Raw genomic sequence first — 21,220 nt, forward strand, 5'->3', positions numbered from 1 at the left:
AAAAAAATTTGAGTCAGCGTCCCATATAATAGTGAATTAATTACAAAATTGTATTCATTATAATTTATACAGGAAAAAAATATGAATTGCAGAAACAGAGGCAGTTAATAGTAAAACAATGGAGGAACACTAATGAGGAGCATGAGACAAATTAACATAAGATATAAGATAAGATATACTTTATTTTTATCCCGGAGGAAATTGCGGTATCACAGCAGCAGAACACAGATCTCGAACATGACACATATGATAACATAACATTTGGAATGCTTTAGACATTGCTTTTCAGACATTTGTTAAAAAACATGATTCTTTTCTGATGTAAATACATAATTGGGCTCCCAAAAATAAGAATATATTGTTAAAATGCAGTGAAGCATTCAATAAAAGTGCAGGTGCTTATCATATCTGCTTATAGCAGATGTTTATAAGTGGTATCAGTGCCCTGACCTCTTAGGCTACAGGGTAAAAGTATATCCTAATACATATTAAAGCTTAGAAAATGCACCTAAGTAGGAAAAAAGATTAAAGAACGGCAGCAAAAAGAGAGTATCATGAATCCTATAGAATACTTCCAGCCACAGTGGATGTGAACACGCTCCTCAATGGCGCTCACCCTGACGCGCGTTTTGGCACGGCTGCCTTCGTCAGAGGGTGGCATCAATGAAGTTGGGTAGGGTTTAAAAAGGGCCTATGAGCCAATAGAAAAGGGGGTAGTCTCTCCACCAATGGGTGTGGGGAGGGCATGGCATGACGCATGGCAATCACCGCTACACCACAGCAACCGCGTCATGTAATCCATGATGCCGCAAGCACGTGGTGATCCACATGACCGCGCGTCACAGAGCACATTAATACGGCCAACGAGGACACCACAGAGAACAGTGAAGCCATGCGTACCGCCCAGTCCACAGACATATAGTCAAATACAACCGGAGAGAAAAAGAAACTAGCATAACTGTCAATAATAGCATGGACCAAATATGTATATATATCTAAGGGTATAGGCGATAGCCAATTATATATAAGTCAGAGAAGTTAATTGGCCATCACAAAACAAAGTATATCTTCAAGAAAAGCATGAAGTATAACATGATTATATGAGATCATAGTATAAATGCATAATAAATATCTCTCAAAATATCGATCTGTAAATGCGAAAGGTATACAATAATAACTGTATGGACAAAAAATGTGCACACACAAAAAAAGTTACAGAGCTTGAGAGACAATACAGCGCCAGCAATTATGTCCATGTTATCCAATAGCAGAATGGAAGTCCACAACGTCATTGACGGATAGAAATGGAGATATCACGTATACAAACATGCCAATCACCATGTATTGCCTTTATGAATATTTGGTAGAAAAAGACGATGAACTCTCATGGAGGAACACTAAAGAAATAGAAAAAAGTTAAAACAATGTGGATATAGGTGATCAGAGAAATGGGGCATAACTAATATTTTCGTTCAAGCCCAATGGATGGAGTGTTTTTAAAGTCCAAATCCATCTGCTCTCTTTCTGGGCTAATAGTTGGCTCACTCTACTTTCCCTAATATTAGTGGTGATCATGTCAATACCCAGAAGTTTAAGTTTAGATGCGTCACACTTATGGTGTATTCTAAAATGCTTGGGAATAGTTTTTAACGTAGAAATATCAGTTTCATTTACCGCCGCTTCAATACTTAGGACGTGTTCACGTATTCTTGTCTTTAGTTGTCAGCCTTACATAGATTTTAGGACACAGGCATGTCGCATAATAGTCCACCGCTTTAGAGGTACAAGTTATCTTTTTGGTGACGTAATAGGTCCTAGAGCCCTGGGAATCTGTGAAAGAGCATGTTCGACATTATGACACGCCACACATCTACCACATGGTACACATCAATTTACTGGAGGTGGTCTTTTCAGAAAATTAGGGAGAATGGTAGGATAATAGTGGCTTCTCGTAGGATGATCACAGAGATTTTTTGCTTTTCTGAAGATGATTTGCGGTCTCTGTGGTAGATATTTTGCCAATATGGGTTCAGCCATTAAGATGGGCCCTGAGTTGTTAAGACAGTCACATAATTCTGTCGCTTTAGAGTGGAATGTTGTAATGAACCGTAACGTATTGTCGTCTTTGGCTGGTTTTATATTATAGAGGGATTTATGATGTGTGGTATATTTATCTCGGTGAAATGCTTTTCTTCACAGAGCGATGGCTATTCCCTCTTTCTCTAAATCTAATCATGAGATCTTCTGCTTGCGTCCTCCAAAATAATGGCCCTACATAGTTCGCCATATAGTATGATTAACCCCACATAGCTTTCCATACAGTGTAATAGGCCCCACATAGCTTTCCATACAGTATAATGGGCCCCACAAAGTCCTTCATGCAGAATAATGGCCCCACATAGGTGTGATGGTTCTGGTTTCGCGGGTCAAATATAATCACCAAGACTTGGGCATGTGTGCTCTACATTGTTGAAGCCCCCCCCCCCCCCATGTCATCATTGAGCTTGAGGTCTTAAATTGGTTTTAACGAAAATACCCACCCCTCTACCTATTTTTCTTTCCTATCCGTTTGAATGTAATGTAACCCTCTATGTTTGTCACCCAGTCATGGCTTTCATCCAGCCAGGTTTCTGTAATGCCCACCACATCGTAATCTGTGGCTGACCTAAGAGTCTCTAATTCATTTTGTTCTCCCCATTGAGGTGCAGCCTGTCCCTATCGTAGAGCCTGTAGCCGACAGAGTAGTCAGCCATGTTCTCCATGAACCCAAACCCTTTCCTCCTGACAATTATCTCCTTAAGGACTCTTTCTCTTTTCAGTATCTCCGGTACAAGTGGTGACAGTTTCCACACGTACCGGAAACAATGACACATGCAGACCCATTCAAATCAATGGGTCTTTGTACACCTCAGTGTATTTTCACAGACCATGTGTTCCTGTGCTCCACACGGAGGCAAGTCAGTTTTTTGACGACAGCACCGATCACATGGACACATTAAAGTCAATGGGTCTATGTAAAGACGTACTGCACACAGATGACATCCGTGTGCCATCTGTGTGCATTTTTAAAGGTTATAGGGTTAACATAATAACAATTTGTTTCAATATCACCCAGGTGTTTAGACCATGATTGTTTTAAAAGTTTGGCCTAATCTTGTCAGCATTTTGTGAGAGGTGAAGTTGGAATACTATGAGAATGGTGGAGTTTTGCAAGTGTGGTGAGGATTCGATGCAGAATGGCCCCCAGGGTGGACACAGCACGGCTAATATCTCTTGCGGAGCAGCACCCTGAGCTTTGGGACACCAGAACAGAGGGATACCATGACAGACGGAGAATAGAGCGGGCTTGGCTCGCTGTAGCCGCACAGCTCTTCCCAAGACCAGGATGGGCCACATATTCACCAGCCAAGCAGGCAAAGTTTGGTAAGTTATCCCATAGCAGTTCCTTTTTCATAACAAAATGTATTTTTATATGCATATACTGTTCATTGTGTTGTGTGCTTTGTAATTTAAAAGGGCTGAACCACACAGACATTACCAGACGTGTAGATTGTTTTTACTTTGTTAAAAATAACATATAGACCTAATTGTTCATATATTACTGTGTGGACTGTTTTTCATTCCCAATTGTTTAGTTTAAAGTTTGGTTGTTAGTAACCAGCCTAGCGTAAGCATGTATTACACATGCATTGTGTGTCCGTGGCCTGATTTGTAGCTTGTATTTATGCATCTCATCAGGCCGGTGTTATTTCCAGTCTTTTCCTACAACACATTAAATAATTTGTTAGTTAATATAAGAAAATGTCTCAAAAGTAGCTGCAATGTGGAAATCCATAATATGTGGAGAAGTGTTTGGCCAAATCCCTTATAATTTTACAAAGTGTAATATTGTTTGGCATTCCCTTCCATGGCCTTGTAACTTTCTGCCATTACTTTTGATTTTTCTGCTTATTGTATTGCACCATATGTATATTGGATTTGATGCCTTACAATTTGGACCCTTCTGGGTAAATTTGCACATAAATTATCCAATGTCTTAACTGAATGTTGTAAGGCGACTGAAAGTTTTCTTGCATTTTTGGTTTTAGGAGCCATAAGATCTGTTCTACATTACATGTATAAACCATTCGGTGGCCATGTGCCGGCTGGTATTGTTCTCCATGTAAATGGCAATGTTTACATAATACTACCCCTTTGTGTGAATGTTTTTTGGGTGTTATCTCCAGCATTCCTGTAAACACGGACCATTTATTGCCCCTGGCAAGGCCACACATATACTGCATTACTGCACCCACTATTTTTATTTTAGCCTACCTACCCTGAGTCCCTCAACCAAGTTTTCACTTTACAAAACTTACAAATGCTTACATTTATGATGTTATCCAAAAATATAATTTAATGCTGACATCATCCCTTAAATTGGCCCCACAGAAGTAAGTTCCAATACTGTTAAAATGTAAAATGATTTTTCTTTGGAAATGCCTAATTGTTCACTTATCAATTGAATTATCTGTGCAAAACTATTTTTTTTTCAAAATTGAAAATAGTATATTAGGAAACTTTTAAAACCAACTTTAAACATTTACACTCATATTTGTTTCACCATTGTCTTTCAGTTGATTTTGTAAAGCGGCGATGGCGCTCAGCGAGGGATCGGTTCAGGCGAGAATTTCTTCCACTACCCACGACATCAGGTGCCACCAAAAAAGGCGATATGTCTACTACAAGAATTTAGCTTTTCTGAAGCCAATAATGGAACTCAACCAGTAAGTGACTGTGTATGCATTTTATTATTTAAGGCAGAACATAATCTGATGTGTTAACTTGTTATTTTCAAAAATGTATATTATCTAGATCAGAAAGACACATACAGATCAAGTGCCTAATTAAATACATATGTGTTAAGTTAGAAGTACACACAGTCCAATTGTGATCTTCATAATGGTAAAGGCCTTTACACTGACGCTTTAGCTTCATATGTTCTTATCATTTTAAAGATGCCAACACTTATGTTTGTCTACATTCTATTATACCTACAATAATATCTTGGCAATGTAATTTCTCATAGAACTGATGACAACCTGGATGACTCAGATGAATCTACAAGAGCAGAACCATCCGCAACATGTACATCAGCATCCGAGACAGATCACCCCCCCCAGCTGACCAGAATCCACAAGCACAGGCTGAAGAAGTGTCTGATGCTGCTGAAGGCTCCACTGATCCTGCTCCAGTAAGCACACAAGAAAGTTCGCAACCATCAGGCCAAACACAGAATGCACTACAACCACAGTCATCCACACCGATTCGTCCAAGGATTATTGCCACCAATGTCCGAGGAAGAAGAACCAGGCGTCTGGAAGAGCTGCGTATGCTGCCATAGGTGATTGATGCTCGGGTTCTTGCGATCATCAATACCCTCACACCAGAAACATCAGTTGATCACTTTTGTAGGTCACTGTCTCCATGTCTTGCAAAAGTTCCAGAGGAATGGCAGGAATGGGTACGGGCTGCAATACTGACCCTCATTGATGCTAGCCAGGGACAACAGGTGCCAAACCAGGTTCTTTCACCAATTGAACAATGGTGAGCTGGCCACCATGAAACTCAGCTGTCATCTGCTACTTCCAGTACACATGGTCAAAATGTTGCTACACTTGTCTTCTGGGCTGGTAAATCTAACTGCAACTTAACCCTATCAGCACATGCCTGCACCCTCTGCTGCCCCATAAAACCACGGATACACCCATCATTATCAACACATGGCTGCTCCCTCTTCCGTTTCGCCAAACACCGCCTACACCCATCAGTACCAGCACATGCCTGACCCTTCTTCTGTCCGTCCAACACCACCCTACAACCAGCAACATTCACATCTGACTACCCTCATGCCTCTGGAGGCTACTGGTGGGCCAACATTTTGTGAGCCTCAGCCCTACACTCAACAATTTGAACTTCACAAGCCTCTGCCAAGATCACAACAAGCTAATCCTTCTCAAACATATGTCAAGCACATTACAATCACACAAAACTATACACAATCTGGTGTGGCAGCTCACCAATACACAGCCCCTCAAAATTACTCACAGTAATTGCCACTCTGTAAAGCGCCGCAAGTGGAATCGAGATATAGAGGATTACCAGAATGGTCATATATACAATTGGCAGAAAGAGGGGAATACCTCTTGGAATAGAAGAGGTTATGATCATAAGAATCTAAAAATGAGACATAATAATTTAAGGACTTACCCATACCCATAATATTATTCTCCCTAGATCCAGATACAACACAGCATACAAAAAAGTACCAAAAAGGTGAGGCAAGCGGCATCGGAAACAACAAAAGAGAGAAAAGAGACAGGAGCAAGCAACGACAGCAAAGGCAAATAACAACACGGAAAAAGGACATTAATTAGTGGTAAATATATCAAGTAAAGAGTTATCAGAATCAACAAATGGCGCTTCTGAATAAAGGTTTGACTTTTAGTCCAACCAAACACGTGAATTGGTTTCAGTTAGTGCTGGATCTTCAGAAGTTCGTTAGAAATATTAAGTTAAAGAATTGGTTTACCAATAATGTTGTGGTTCCCAAAGTATGTGATAGTGAGCTCAGTCTACAGCAAGCGCTTATAACTAAAAAGGGTACCTTTACACCACCAGGGAATGTGCCGGTTATAGAGGCATTTATAGAAGCGGTACACAGAGATATAGAGGTACTCAAAAAGAATGTAAATAGGAATACAAGAAATCCTCATCTAGGAGTAGAGGAATTGAAAGCTCTAAATGCCCTTGTCCATGACGACGACATCATAATAAAATCAGCTGATAAAGGTGGGGCTGTCGTCATCATGGACAAGGGCCAAGTATATTAATGAAATTAGGAGACAATTAAGCAATGGGGAGGTATATAACAAAAAATAGAGAGGGATCCCAAGTTTGAATTTATGCATATGTTGAGATATTTTGATTATCTTGCTTAAAGCATTGGATAAAAAATTAATTAACAAGGATTTGTATGAATATTTATGGATGGAGCATCTGACCACACCCATACTATATGAGTTGCCAAAAATCCATAAGTGCTTACAAAGTCCACCAGGGCGACTGATACTGTCGGGTGTGGATTTGTTGAGCAGTACAATTAGGACATACCTAGATAAAATTTTGAATCCTCTATCAAAAAATTTGGTATCATATATACGAGACACTTTGGATTTCATCTTGAAATTACAAAATGTTGAACTTAAAGGGGAGGTGATGTTGGTCTCGTTTGATGTGGTTTCCCTTTACACATCTATTGATAATGAAAGCGGGATTGAGCCAATCAGACGCAAGTTCCTGACAACTGAGTACACTAGTGAGAGCCAGAAGTTCTTTATAGAATTAATAAAATTTGTAATGTATCATAATTATTTTCTTTTTGGAAATGATTTTTTTATCCAATTACGTGGCACTGCGATGGGGGCCAATATGGCGCTGGCTTACGCCAATATTGTGATGGCATCTCTGGAGGAGGACCTCGTCTATGTGTCCCACCACTTCGGGAAGGTTCTGGAGTGGTGGTGATACATAGACGACGTTTTCCTCCTGTGGACTGGTTCCTAAATAGGGTTGAAAGAGTTCCACATTTATTTAAATAAAATTGATGAAACCATAAAATTCACTTTGGTGAGCTCTAAAGAAAAAATAAAATTTTGGGATGTTCTTGTTTCACAAAAAAATGGGTGTCTGCAAACCTCCCTTTATACCAAACCTACGGATCATAATGTTATGTTAAAATTTAATAGCCATCATCCAAAAAAGATTATACAATCCTTGCCATATAACCAATATGTGAGGATTAAAAGAATTGAAAGTGAGGAGAGTGGTTTGGAAACAAATTTTAAAATATTAACGAAAAAATTTGAGGACAGAGGTTATCCAAAAAAATTATTGGAACAACAAATGGCTAAAGTTCAACAAGTTGAAAGGAGGGATTTGATTCAATCAAAAAAGGAGAGGGAGTATATGGGTAGGATACCTCATGTCACAACATATGGTGATGAAAGTGGGGAGGTAGCTAAAATTATTAAAAATCATTGGAGAATGTTAGGAAATTGCCTGACAAATGTACCAGAATTTAAAAATCCTCCATTATTCTCTTATAAAAGGGCACAAAATATCAAAGACAAGTTGGTCCATTCAGACATTGGAACATTAAAAACTATGACACAGACATTCATTACAGGTAGGAGCAAAAAGGGATGTTACCCCTGTCTCTCATGTATAAATTGTAACTCAGTGCTGAAGGGTGAAAAGTTTACTCATCCAAAAATGGGAGTTATATATAACATCAGACATTATTTGATTCTGATCACGTGATATATCTATTGGAATGCCCTTGTTCACTTTGGTATGTTGGGGAGACAACATGTGATTTTAAAACCCGTATCAATCACCATAGATATACAATAAGGAAAAAACGGATGGACCTCCCGGTATCGAAACATTTTGTAGAAGCTGGTCATGTCAAAAAACAATTAAAATTCAGGATAATAGATGTAGTCTTACCCCAAAGGAGAGGGGGAGATAGAGTTAAGCTATTAAAGGAAAAATAATTAGAATGGATATATAGGTAAAATACACTCAAACAGAACGGATTGAATGTGGAATTCAATACTACAGTGATAACTTACAATTCAACCCAACAATTCAGTAGTGTCTGTTTCTTTTAAATGATGAAATCAATGAACGTTTTTTAAATTATATTTTGTTCCCTTTCTTGTAGATCAGCACCTCCATGAATAAAGATGGTGAAATGGATGACTCATCCAGCATCAGTGTTTACATGATTAATGATATTCTTTATGAAGGTGTAATGTGAAAAAGGATTTCATACATGAATATGTAAATATATTTAATGGAGGTCCCAGAATAATTACCCTTGCTACGCTAAGGGAGGTGGAATTACATATAGTGAGCCAATATACATATATACTAAGGAAAGAGGATGGGGCTTTCACACAGCTCTGACTCTGACCTGGTGCCTGGATTCCTAGGACGTACCCAGAAATGGGGAAATCCCCTAGATGTAAAATGTGGGCCTTAATATGGATCCCTAAAAAAAAGTAGCAGTATAGGATTATTAAGACCAGCCATGCGGTCTATAAATACCGTATATTCCGGCGTATAAGACGACCTGGTGTATAAGACGACCCCCCTACTTTCCTGTTAAAATATAGAGTTTAGGATATATTCACCGTATAAGACTACCCCTTTTCCAACGCATACCAAACACCGGTAAAAATTTAAAAAAAAACAGATTTGAATTTAACATGGTCCTTTTTTAATTTAAATTCTTATGACATGCAGGTATATAGCAGGAAAACTGTCACTCATAAACATAAGGCATACAACAACAACATTACTATCATCCATTTTCATCAGCGGCATACACCGGTACCCGACAATTTACAATAGAAAGAATAGAGCTTCACACATAGATTAGATAGATAGAAATATGTCAGTCACATATATATGAAGTACAGTGACATTGTTGGTTACTGTACTTGTCATTTAGTGTAAAGGATTTATTAAAAAATATAATAGTGTTTTCGTGCACCGTCTCTTTAAAAAAGCCGGCCGGCAATTCAGCAGCAGTACCCGACAATTTATAACAGACAGAATAGAGCTTCACACATAGATTAGATAGATAGAAACATGTCAGTCACATATATATGAAGTACAGTGATAGTGTTGATTACTGTACTTGTCATTTAGTGTAAAGGATTTATTTAAAAAAATAATAGTGTTTTCATGCACCGTCTCTTTAAGAAAGCCAGCCGGCAATTCAGCATCTGTACCCGACAATTTAGAATAGAAGGAATAGAGAATCATACATAGATTAGATAGATAGAAACATGTCAGTCACATATATATGAAGTACAGTGACAGTGTTGATTACTGTACTTGTCATTTAGTGTTAAAATAAAGGATTTATTTTAAAAAAAATTGGCGTGGGGTTCCCCTTAATTTTAGTCTCTAGTGGAGGTTAAGCAGACAGCTGGGGCAGATGTTTGAAGCCTGGGAAGGGGTTAATACCCACGGAGCTTCCCAGGCTACTAATATCAGCCCCCAGCTGAATACCTAGCCTTTACTAGCTATTAAAATGGGGGACCCCCCAAAAAAAATGACGTGGGGTCCCCCCTAATTTAATAGCTAGCAAAGGCTAGGCAGACAGCTGGGGGCTGATATTAATAGCCCAGGAAGGGAGCCATGAATATTGGCCCCCTCCCAGGCTAGAAACACCAGCCGTCAGCCGCCCCAGAAATGGCGCATCCATAGGATGCGCCAATTCTGGCACTTAGCCTCGCTCTTCCACGCTGCCCTGGTGCGGTGGCAGGGGGTAATAGGGCTGGGGTTGATGTCCGCTTATAATGCCAGCTGACATCAAGCCCAGGTTAGTAATGGAGAGGCGTCTATAAGACACCCCCATTACTAACCCCATAGTCAAAGTTAAAAAAAAAACACAAACACCCAGAATAAAGTCCTTTAATTGAAATAAACACACAATTCTTTATTGTTCTAAATTAAACCATACTTACCATCACGCCCATTCCAGCTGAAGCCAACGATCTCCTGCAATAAAAGTAAAATAATAAAGCAATCTCATCCTTACCTTTCCATGGTTCCCAGGACAGCTTCAGCTCTGCTACATCGAGATGACAGGCTGGACCTGCAGAACGCTGCCATCCAGCCTGTCATCCCGCAGACACTGAGAAGCGCAGGCATGCTTGCGCTCCTCAGTGTCTCTCTGTGACGGCATCCAGATGAGCCGAGGTCATGTCCAATGAACTCGGCTCACCTCATGCAAGTCACTGACAGCGTGGGAGAATTCTCACGCTGAAGCGCTGAGTGCAGGAGAATTCTCCCACGCTGTCAGTGACGTGCATGAGGTGAGGTCATGTCCAATGAACTCAGCTCACCTCATGCACGTCACTGACAGCGTGGGAAAATTCTCACGCTGAAGCGCTGAGTGCAGGAGAATTCTCCCACGCTGTCAGTGACGTGCATGAGGTGAGGTCATGTCCAATGAACTCAGCTCACCTCATGCACGTCACTGACAGCGTGGGAGAATTCTCACGCTGAAGCGCTGAGTGCAGGAGAATTTTCCCATGCTGTCAGTGACGTACATGAGGTGAGCCGAGTTCATTGGACATGACCTCGGCTCATCTGGATGCCGTCACAGAGAGACACTGAGGAGCGCAAGCATGCCTGCGCTTCTCAGTGTCTGCGGGATGACAGGCTGGATGGCAGCGTTCTGCAGGTCCAGCCTGTCATCTCGATGTAGCAGAGCTGAAGCTGTCCTGGGAACCATGGGAAGGTAAGGATGAGGTTGGTTTATTATTTTTCTTTTATTGCAGGAGATCGTTGGCTTCAGCTGGAATGGGCGTGATGGTAAGTATAGTTTAATTTAGAACAATAAAGAATTGTGTCTTTATTTCAATTAAAGGACTTTTTTCTGGGTGTTGTGTTTTTTTTAAATACTTTACTAGAAATTCATGGTGGTCATGTCTAATATTGGCGTGACCCCATGAATTTCGGGCTTAGGGCCAGCTGATAATGCCAAGCTGGCCTTAACCCCTTTATTACCCAGTGAGCCACCGCACCAGGGCCCTGGATGAGTTGGGTACAGCGCCAGAAGATGGCGCTTCTATGAACGCGCCATTTTCCGGGGCGGCTGCGGACTGCAATTTGCAGCGGGTGGGGCCCAGAAAGCTTGGGTCTCCCTGCGCTGCAGATTCCAGCCCCCAGCTGCCTAGTTGTACCTGGCTGGACACAAAAATAGGGCGAAGCCCCACGTATTTTTTTTTTTAATTATTTCATGAAATTCCTGAAATAATTAAGAAAAAAAGGGCTTCCCTATATTGTTGTGTCCGGCCAGGTACAAATAGGCAGCTGGTGGTTGGGGGCAGCCCGTTCCTGCCTGCTGTACCTGGCTGGACACAAATATAGGGCGAAGCCCCACATCAATTTTTTTTAATTATTTCATGAATTTCCTGAAATAATTAAAAAAAAATTGACGTGGGGCTTCGCACTATATTTGTGTCCAGCCAGGTACAGCAGGCAGGAACGGGCTGCCCCCAACCACCAGCTGCCTATTTGTACCTGGCCGGACACAACAATATAGGGAAGCCCTTTTTTTCTTTATTATTTCATGAATTTCATGAAATAATTTAAAAAAAAAATACGTGGGGCTTCTCCCTATTTTTGTGTCCAGCCAGGTACATCTAGGCAGCTGGGGGATGGAATCTGCAGCGCAGGGAGACCCAAGCTTTCTGGGCCCCACCCGCTGCAAATTGCAGTCCGCAGCCGCCCCGGAAAATGGCGCGTTCATAGAAGCTGGATGCTGTACCTGGCTGGCATACAAAAATATGGCAAAGCCCACGTCAAAATTTTTGGGAAAAATTAATTAAAAAATAAATAATAATTTAGGGACTGCATCTTTATTAACTCCTCAAATGTCATTTAGTGTTAAAATAAAGGATTTATTTAAAAAAAAAATGGCGTGGGATCCCCCATAATTTTAGTCTCTAGCGGAGGTTAAGCAGACGGCTGGGGCAGATGTTTGAAGCCTGGGAAGGTGGTAAAACCCACGGAGCTTCCCAGGCTACTAATATCAGCCCCCAGCTGAATACCTAGCCTTTACTAGCTATTAAAATGGGGGACCCCCCCAAAAAAATGACGTGGGGTCCCCCCTATTTTAATAGCTAGCAAAGGCTAGGCAGACAGCTGGGGGCTGATATTAATAGCTCAGGAAGGGTGCCATGAATATTGGCCCCCTCCCAGGCTAGAAACACCAGCCGTCAGCCGCCCCAGAAATGGCGCATCCATAGGATGCGCCAATTCTGGCACTTAGCCTCGCTCTTCCACGCTGCCCTGGTGCGGTGGCAGGGGGTAATAGTGGTGGGGTTCATGTCAGCGCCAGCTGCCATGAAGCCCAGGTTAGTAATGATGGCCGTCTATATGACACCCCCATTACTAACCTACAAAGTGTTAAAAAGAAAAAACACACTACACCCAGAAAAAAATAATTTATTTGAAATAAAACACACCATTTTATTTAATTCTTAGTTTACTAAAAAAAAATAGTTACCTGTCCACGTTCCTGCGCTGATCTCCCATGCACAGCTGTCACATCTGGAGAAGGTGACAGCTGTGCATGGCTGCTGTAAGCTCACGCTGCCGGGAACACGTCCGCTCCCGGCAGCAGGAGCCACTGACTGAGGTCACCGGAGTGCATTCAGGCAGCGCAGCTCCGGAGACCTCCTTTACGGCACTGCTGTACCGTGGGAATTTCTCACGATACAGCAGGGCCGTAAAGGAGCTAACCGGAGCAGCGCTGCCTGAACTCCGGTGAACCCTTACGGCCCCGTCATTCTAGCGGCGGCAGCGGTTCAGAGCGGTCACATTCTATGTGGCTGCTCTAAACTGGAGATCTTCGTGGGACACTCGTGGACTACTACGGAGGGGTAAGGATAAGGTTGTGGTTTATTATTTTATATTTTACTACAGGAGATCGATGGCTTCGGGGAATTAGGTGTCTAGGTGAGTATAGGTGTAGTTTTTTATTTTTCACTTTATTTTAGGTGGCGATCGGCGGGGACAGGTAATGTATGAACTAATTTCTTTTAGGTAACCACTGGCCACCAATGACATGTATTTAACATTTATTGGGGACACAGTAGGGCAATTTAAATAGCAGGATCAGGCTGATGGGAACTACTGCTCCCATCAAGCTGATCCTGCTGGCACGAGTGGACGGGGGACAGACATAGGCCGATGGGAGTAGTAGTGTCACATCGGCCTATGTCTGCCTGCACGCACAGACACATCGCACAGACACCCCGCACACACACCCCGCACACACACACCCCGCACACACACACCCCGCACACACACACCCCGCACACACACACCCCGCACACACACACCCCGCGCACACACTAATCATGACGGGTCCGGGAGGTGAGGCTGACCTGTGCGGCCGTGGGAAAGTTCATGTGAGTTCATGCAATGCAGTCAAGCATGAACTCACGTGAACCCTCTGAGGGCACCGCAGCGACTTCAAATGAACAGCTGATCGGCATCACCTGATACCTCAGCTGTTCATTTGAAATAACCGGCGGGAAAGCGCAGCACAGAACGGGAAAGCCGGCGGTGAAGTCTTTTCACTGCCGGCTTCCCCACCCGGGTCCTTCACTCCTTGGTGCTCCGCTCCCCGCCCGGTCCTAATTTACGATTGGGATTGGAGGTGGTGAGGGGAGCGGAGGATCGGGGTGGGAGGCTGCGGGGAAGCAGTATGGGGCTGTGTGATTGTTTAAAAGCAGGGGGCTTTTTACCGCCCGCCGGCTTTTAAACAATCAGGAGAATTCTCCCACGCTGGGATGGCATTCTGATGACAGGCTGGATCGCAGCTGAGCGCTGCCACCCAGCTTGTCATCCTTCACAGACACTGCAGAGCGCAGGCATTATGGGAACTTCCGATTCCGGTATTCGATATTATAAAAGTATCGGAATTAAGTATCGGAATTCCGATACAGTGAATATCGGCCGATACCCGATATTTCAGTATCGGAATGCTCAACACTATTAATAAGGCATTCAGTCATTTTATATGGAGAGGAAAACCTCCTAGGATTAGCCTTGACAAACTTATGTCGTCCAAGGATGATGGAGGCATCAATTTTCCAAGTATAAGAAATTATAACCTGGCTTGTCTTTTTCGCTACATAATTGACTGGCTCCACAAAAGACATACATACTCTGATTACTCTTTGGAATCAGACTATGCTTACCCCTTTAATTTAACTGCTCTTCTACACTCTCGCTACTCTTCTCTTCCCCCAGCAATCAAAAAATCTGTGACTCTTAAAGACACCATTTCCGCTTGGAAAGCAGTTAGAAAGAAATATGGCCTTTCTTTCAGAGTTTCTAAGCACCTGCCGCTATGGCGGAATCCGGAATTTCCACAGGGCAGTGAAAATAAATTATTTATGAAATGGCAGCAAGCAGGTATTCATAACATATCCCACCTACTCCACCCAATCGATCGGAGATGGTTGACGTTCCCAGAATGTATAGATAAATATGATCTACCTCTGCAGCATGGCCTCCAATTTGAACAAATTAGATTATCCATTATGTCAAACTTAAAGGATGTCACCTTCGAGACCTTTCAAAACGAATTAGATGTAATTTTACTATCTCCAACTGGTACTCCCTCAATTTCTAGTCTTTACTCGGCTATGAAATCTAATTTATTAAAGATACACCCTGATGTCTTCTTTAAATATTGGAAGCAACAATTAGATGACGTTGAAATCCCTACTAAAATCAGATCGGGTTGGAATATATTTAGAAAATACATTATAAACGAATGTACGCTTGCCATTTACGCTTTAAACATATCGAAAAAAGATCCCTTGTCAAATAGGATGATTGCATGCCCTAAATGTCATCACCCATACTCTGATCTTATGTGCAGCCTATGGTCCTGCCCTGATTCAACAGTATACTGGAATCAAGTATCAGATGTGATAAAGACTATTTGGGGCCCAGGATACAATCTCTCTCCATATGTAGCAATATTACATCATTGGGATAAACCAGAAAACCCTGACCAAAAATCAAAAGGCCCCCAAAACTGCTTCATACTCTACTCCTCCTGGCAAAAAAACAGTTACTTAAACATTGGCTGGATCCCATCATTCCCCCATAGCAGAGCTAATAATCCAAATGAAACATTTTATGGGAGTGGAGCAATTAGATGCCCTTAGTAACAAGGAACAGCGAGCTGGCAAATTTCTATCAAAATGGAAACAGTTTATTATAACTTGCCGTTCTATGTCTGAAAAGAATAAAATTGTCCAACCATTTACTTCTACAGAATGGTATATTCTGGAGGATCTAAATAATAACCTAGGACTCTTACGTGTTAACTAAAGCAGGGAAGAAATTCATCACAATTTATCGTTATTTAATTAATTGCATTGATTGTAGATGACTGTAACTTGCTAATACTGAGTTTAGATGTCTATTTGTTAAGCCCGGTAACCGGAGCTTGTTGATCATTTATGGTGCGTGATTTGTGTGCAGGTTTATTATTCTCTACATCCTGGCTCTGTTCTATTTGTTCTTATTTGTTTTTCTATGATTTCTTATGTTTAAAAAACAAATAAAAATGATGTTTGAAAAAAAAAAAATGGTCAGGAAGGCTTCCACGTCGTCCTCCGGTCCCATCTTCCTCAACGCTGAGCGAACCTTGTCCCGGGCCTCTCAACGTTCCGGGGATGGTGCCGTCGGCGTCTCCCGCATGGCAACAATCTGTTGGAGCAACAGTTGGTTTGTTTTCTGCTGCTGGTACAGTAACTGCTGCTGCTGATCACGCTGCTGCCAGGAGAGTATCCACCATTTTGTCCACGGGGTGGAACTGAAAGGTGGCAGGTCGGATTGTGGCCATGCAGCTGCCAGTGGGGGTATGCCTCAGTCACTATGCCCACATTCTCCACCAAGCTGTAAGGCGGCGGTGTTCACACTGTGCAGTAACTGAGGCAGTGACCCAAGCAAGTCCAACATAAACAGCTTTTATTCAGCAACTCACGGGTAAACAGAAAGTCCTCCGGTTCGCAGCTGGGTTAACATGAGTCCATAAACAACGGTTGCCGGGGGCAAAGGCCGCGCCGGGCCGCTCAGAGCCTGACAGGTGCAGAGGCTTCCCAGGAGTGGGTTCAGCCACACTCAATCCGGCTGAGCTCCTAGCAGGTTCCAACACAGAACAACACTAATCCTTAGTGCAGGGGTTTTAAAGGACCTGTGGCAAGAGCCACTGGAAAACCCGGGTTGGAGGGAGGAGGCCGCCCCACTGCCTCCTGTGACCTCCTCCAAGAAATGAAGGCCCTGCCGGGTTTTACTTAATCTGCCTTAGCCAGGTAGTCTGACCAGGTCAATGCTCACTTTCATTCCTGCATTGCAGCTGTGTCTATGACTGCAATGCACTCCAATGGTTTAATAGGTCTCTGTACACATTCTGGGGGATATATAACGTCCCTCGTATACGATCCCGGTCACTGCCTCACATATCCCCCCCCTCTGTTCAAACTTGTGGGGTTGAACATTTGCTATCATACACGGTGCCCGGGACAGGGCATCCGCGTTTCCCTGCAACTTCCCAGGGCGATGTTCTACAGAGAAACTGAAATTTTGCAGTGATAGGAACCACCTGGTGACTTGCGCATTCCTCTCCTTGGCATTTCTCATCCATACCAAGGGTGAGTGGTCCGTCACCAAGCGGTACTGACGCCCGAGTAAATAATAACGTAGCGATTCCAAGGCCCACTTAATAGCCAAACACTCCTTCTCTACCAAGCTATAGTTTTTCTCTACCCGGACAAATTTTCTACTTAAGTAGGTGACCGGGTGCTCTTCACCATTCACTTTTTGTGACAATACCGCCCCTAGGCCTACTTCCGAGGCATGAAGGTTTCCTTGAAGTTGGGGCTGATGAGGACCGGCTGTCCACACAGGGTCAACTTCAGGGACTGAAAAGCTTCTTCTGCCTGAGAGATCCACCGGACCATTACCGATTTTTTTTCCCTTCCAAGAGATCGGTCCGGGCCGCCGTCCGCCCAGCAAAATTAGGTATAAACCTAGCAGGTTCCAACACAGAACAACACTAATCCTTAGTGCAGGGGTTTTAAAGGACCCCTGCAAGAAATGAAGGCCCTGCCGGGTTTTACTTAATCTGCCTTTGCCAGGTAGTCTGACCAGGTCAATGCTCACCTTCATTCCTGCAATGCAGCCGCAGCTGTGTCTATGACTGCAATGCACTCCAATGGTTTTAATAGGTCTCTGTGCACATTCTGGGGGAGATATAACGTCCCTCGTATACGATCCCAGTCACTGCCTCACAGTATCTATGGTTGCGACCACCAACAGCTGACTAACTAACAATATGTGTGTAGTTGTAACCATGGATACCTAAGCTACTGCAATGCCTGCACATGGGGTAAGTGACATAGCTAATTAGGAGAACTATACTACATTTCTAATTGGAGGTATTTGTTGCTATTATTATACCTACAACATATTGAAATAGGAACTTGGAGATTAGAATACTCCTTTAAGGACTGTGCTATCCATAATAAGTGAGTACATTATACACTAAGGGACTGCTCTATATATATAATAAGGCTACATTTCTGCATCAGTGTCCTGCTTAATTTTCTTTTTCTTTCAAACAGCACACAGACCCACTGAGTAAGTCCTATTCCGATCTTCAAAATCCGATCAGAACAGGACATGATTTGAGTCTCGCAGATCTCATTCTCGGATCTGTGACTTTCACAGATATGTGAATGGATTTATAAAACTCTGAGTCTGTGTGCCGTCTAATAAAAAAATCTGGCAGCTCATGGACATTTCACACAAAAATGAGAATGTGGCCTAAGTGATTTTACAAATAACAGTATTACTCCAAGTCATACAGTGCAGATACAGAATAAATACTTACATCCAGTGATCGCTGACGTCTCTTCTGATCAGAGACGGTTTCTGTTGTTTCTTCTCCATCTGGTCAGACCTTCATGTCGACATCTCCCAGCCATGACTCGTCTTGTCACACTGATCACCACAGCCCTAAAAATAACAAGGTCACATATATAATATATATATATATATATATATATATATATATATATATATATATATATATATATATACATAAAGTACAGACCAAAAGTTCAAAACTATGAATTAACACATGTGGAATTATATACTTATATACTTAACAAAAAAGTGTGAAACAACTGAAAATATGTCTTATATTCTAGGTTCTTCAAAGTAGCCACCTTTTGCTTTGATGACTGCTTTGCACACTCTTGGCATTCTCTTGATGAGCTTCAAGAGGTAGTCACCGGAAATAGTTTTCACTTCACAGGTGTGCCCTGTCAGGTTTAATAAGTGGTATTTCTTGCCTTATAAATGGGGTTGGGACCATTAGTTGTGTTGTGCAGAAGTCAGGTGGATACACAGCTGATAGTCCTACTGAATAGACTGTTAGAATTTGTATTATGGCAAGAAAAAAACAGCTAAGTAAAGGAAAACGAGTGGCCATCATTACTTTAAGAAATTAAGGTCAGTCAGTCTGAAAAATTGGGCAAACTTTGAATGTGTCCCCAAGTGCAGTTGCAAAAACCATCAAGCGCTACAAACAAACTGGCTCACATGAGGACCGCCCCAGGAAAGGAAGACCAAGAGTCACCTCTGCTTCTGAGGATAAGTTTATCCGAGTCACCAGCCTCAGAAATCGCAGGTTAACAGCAGCTCAGATTAGAGACCAGGTCAATGCCACACAGAGTTCTAGCAGCAGACACATATCTTCAACAACTGTTAAGAGGAGACTTTATGCAGCAGGCCTTCATGGTAAAATAGCTGCTAGGAAACCACTGCTAAGGACAGGCAACAAGCAGAAGAGACTTGTTTGGGCTAAAGAACACAAGGAATGGACATTAGACCAGCGGAAATCTGTGCTTTGGTCTGATGAGTCCAAATTTGAGATCTTTGGTTCCAACCACCGTGTCTTTGTGCGACGTAGAAAAGGTGAACAGATGGACTCTACATGCCTGGTTCCCACCGTGAAGCATGGAGGAGGAGGTGTGATGGTGTGGGGGTGCTTTGCTGGTGACACTGTTGGGGATTTATTCAAAATTGAAGGCATACTGAACCAGCATGGCTTCCACAGCATCATGCAGTTGCATGCTATTCCATCCGGTTTTCGTTTAGTTGGACCATCATTTATTTTTCAACAGGACAATGACCCCAAACACACCTCCAGGCTGTGTAAGGGCTGTTTGACCAAGAAGGAGAGTGATGGGGGATGCACGGGAGAAATCTTGTATGTGATTGTGGGAAGAGGAGATAAGAGGGGAGTAGAGAAGGAGATCTTGTGAGGATCGGAGGTTGCGTGCAGGTAAGTACCGGGAGACTAGGTCATAGATGTATGGAGGAGACAGGTTGTGGATGGCTTTGTATGCCATGGTTAGGGTTTTGAACTGGATTCTCTGGGCAATGGGGATCCAGTGAAGGGATTGACTGAGGGGAGAGGCCGGGGAATAGCGGGGGGACAGGTGGATTAGTCGAGCAGTAGAGTTTAGGATAGATTGGAGGGGCGCAAGAGTCTTGGAAGGGAGGCCACAGAGCAGGAGGTTGCAGTAGTCGAGGCGGGAGATGATCAGGGCATGCACTAGTGTTTTTGCAGAGTCTTTGCTGAGGAATGCACGGATCCGGGAGAAATTTTTGAGTTGGAGTCGGCAGGAAGTGGAAAGGGCTTGGATATGTGGTTTGAAGGAGAGATCAGAGTCCAGGGTTACCCCAAGGCAGCGAGCTTGTGGGACTGGGGAGAGTGAACAGTGTAACATACCTGGTGGCGGGCTTGCATGGTGCACCATCTCTCACTATGCAAGATCGCAAACTTGATCTTCAGTTCAGTCTGCTAGCCTGGCTTCTATTCATGCTGTCTGTTTGTCTCTGTTATGACTGCTTAGGGCAGTGGCCCGGTTACTTCCTGTTTCTTGTAGCTGCTGTGGGCGCACCCCTAATGCGTCCTCAGCCTATTGCTGTCTGTCACTGGATATTTAAACCAGCTTCACCTGGAAGCTGGTGCCTGAGCAGCGCTATCATTCAGTGTGCTCCTTTACTCTGAATGTGCGAGGTCCTGTTTTGTTCTTGTCTGTTTCCGCCACTCTGGGGACTGTATTCCCAGACTGGCTCCTGTATCGCTTTCAGTAGCAGTTCCTGTCTGAACTGTACCCTAGCCTGTCTGTCCGCCTTCCTGGAGGCTGTATTTCCAGGCCAGTCTGAACACGCTCCTAGCCTGTTCGTCCCACCTTCTAGGGGCCACATACCTAGACCCGCTCCTGTATCTCGCTGCAGTGTCAGTTCTTGTCTGTACACTCTCCTAGCCTGTTACCTGTTTTTCTCTATGTCCGTACCTTCCCTTTTTCTGCAGAGTCTGAACCTGCACCTAACTTCTACTCGTTGTCGCTGTACTTCCGTTTGCTCCCTGCCTGCTCTGCCTTGCTCACCGCTCCGGCGGTTCATGCCTGCCCTGACTTGCTCACTGCTCCAGCGGTTCCTGCCTGCTCTGCCTTTATCACTGCTCCGGCGGTTCCTGCCTGCTCTG

This window comes from Phyllobates terribilis, unplaced genomic scaffold (genome assembly GCF_046119375.1).
Source record: "Phyllobates terribilis strain yellow unplaced genomic scaffold, ASM4611937v1 Scaffold_411__1_contigs__length_1673714, whole genome shotgun sequence".
In the NCBI taxonomy this organism is placed as follows: Eukaryota; Metazoa; Chordata; class Amphibia; order Anura; family Dendrobatidae; genus Phyllobates; species Phyllobates terribilis.